This window comes from Carassius auratus, chromosome 34, assembly GCF_003368295.1.
Source record: "Carassius auratus strain Wakin chromosome 34, ASM336829v1, whole genome shotgun sequence".
In the NCBI taxonomy this organism is placed as follows: Eukaryota; Metazoa; Chordata; class Actinopteri; order Cypriniformes; family Cyprinidae; genus Carassius; species Carassius auratus.
This window is the reverse complement of record NC_039276.1, coordinates 699095-701039: the sequence shown is the minus strand read 5'-3', so window position 1 is coordinate 701039 and position 1945 is coordinate 699095.

Genomic DNA, 1945 nt, shown 5'->3' with positions numbered 1-1945 from the left:
GGAGTGCCCTCTACTGAAGTTCCTGGGCACTCCAGCTAATGATCGTGACATACTATAGTAAATTTTGTAATTTATCTTTAATAATTTATTTATATTTTATATTCTTTATTAATTCATCTTTATTATAGTTGTAATATCTATTTTGTTCATAAATTCTTTATTTGATATAGTTGTAATTTACTTTTGTAAATTTATCTAGTAAATGTTGTATTTTATTTTATTTATTATGGTTGTAATTTGTTTATAAATGATGTTTGTTCTTATAGAGATACAGTGTCTCCACATGTCTCTCCGTGCTCCTGGACTGATGCTTGGGTCTGATGTATCAGGACTCTCTGGACATGATGATTTATGCACTGATGTGTTCTTCTGTCCAGACTGTTAAACAGATGATACCGGCTGCAGCTGGTTCAATAACTAATTTAACCTCTTTCCTAATGTCAGAGAAGAGATGTCCATCAGCGTCTGTCTTCATGTCCTGTTCGGGGTCATCTGAAGTGCATCCCATCGCAGGAGGAGTATGTTTACCCGTCACCATCCTCTTATATTACAGTCAGGATGTGTCTTACAGTGAATTCATCAATTAAATACTGACATATGAAATAATAGTCAGAAAAATACATATGTGTTTTTTTTTTGTTGTGTATTCTAATTGATACATCATGCTTTTATGACTCATATACTTTGACAGAGTGAGAATATGGAGGAACAGTGAAAGTAAAGCTTCTGGAAACAAACGCTCCTCAAAAGATCCCGAGGATCAGATTTGAGACTCTAAAACATGATTGATGGAGAATCAAGTAAAGCTGAGCTGCTTCAGTCCAGGAAGAGTTCATCTGGAGATATTACTGACCTTATTCTGACCTTTACTTGATCACAATCAGGAAAGATCTGACACCAGAAGCTCCAGCTGAAGCTGTACAGAAGACGATGAAGATATACAGTACAGTTTTATATATATTGATTTAATGTTTCAACATGTTCCGTGCTGTATAAGATAACATGATAATACCTAAATGTTTTTATTTATTTATTTTTTATGAAATGTTCGAGTCTGATTGACTTTTATTGTTCATTCTTAAAAATTAAGATTTTTATTGGCCATGAAGAAACTTCAACATCTATGAAACCATGAAAGGTTCTTGAAAAGTTCTTTAGAGCCTTTCAATAAAAGGTTGTTTAGGGAACCAAAACTGGATGTTCTGTGGCATTGCTGTGAAAACCTTCTTTAGGAACCTTTATTGTTATGAGTATTTTCAAACCATCTTTGGTGTTCAACAGAACAAAGGAAGTCATACGGAAGTGAATGACATGGAGGTGAGTAGATTTATGACAGAATGATTATTTTGGGGTTAACACTCTTTATAATAACCCACCTGGGTCTGTTTTGACCTGGAAGAGATGCATACAAATGTCCCCCACCAAAAAATGCATAGTTTTTAATAAGGGGGTGGGGGGAGGTTGCAAAGGATTTAATTTATTATCTGCTATTTATTTATTTATTTCCCAAGATTGTTGTTTGTTTGTTTGTTTGTTTTTACCGTTTAAATAAAATGTTACATGTTTCTTGTTCAGGTCTTGTTCAAATACCATTAGCTGTTAACAATAATTTGTGTTAAATTATCTATAAGGTTACATTGGTGTCAAATAAATAAATAAATAAATAAAAGAAAAACGTTTAAAAGGGAGTTTATATATATATATATATATATATACACACACACACACACACACACACACACACACACACACCCGGACAATTATTTTTACTGTTTTTTTTTTAACGATTCTTGGGCTCCAGACAGACCTAGATTTTGAAATGCATTATAAAGATTAACAGCAGTTATATGAATTTAATTTATTTTAATTCCATTTCCTTGAAATCAAATTTGGACCTGAATTCCAATTCACTAATTAACCATTCTCAGTCCGTTTCTGAATGCTG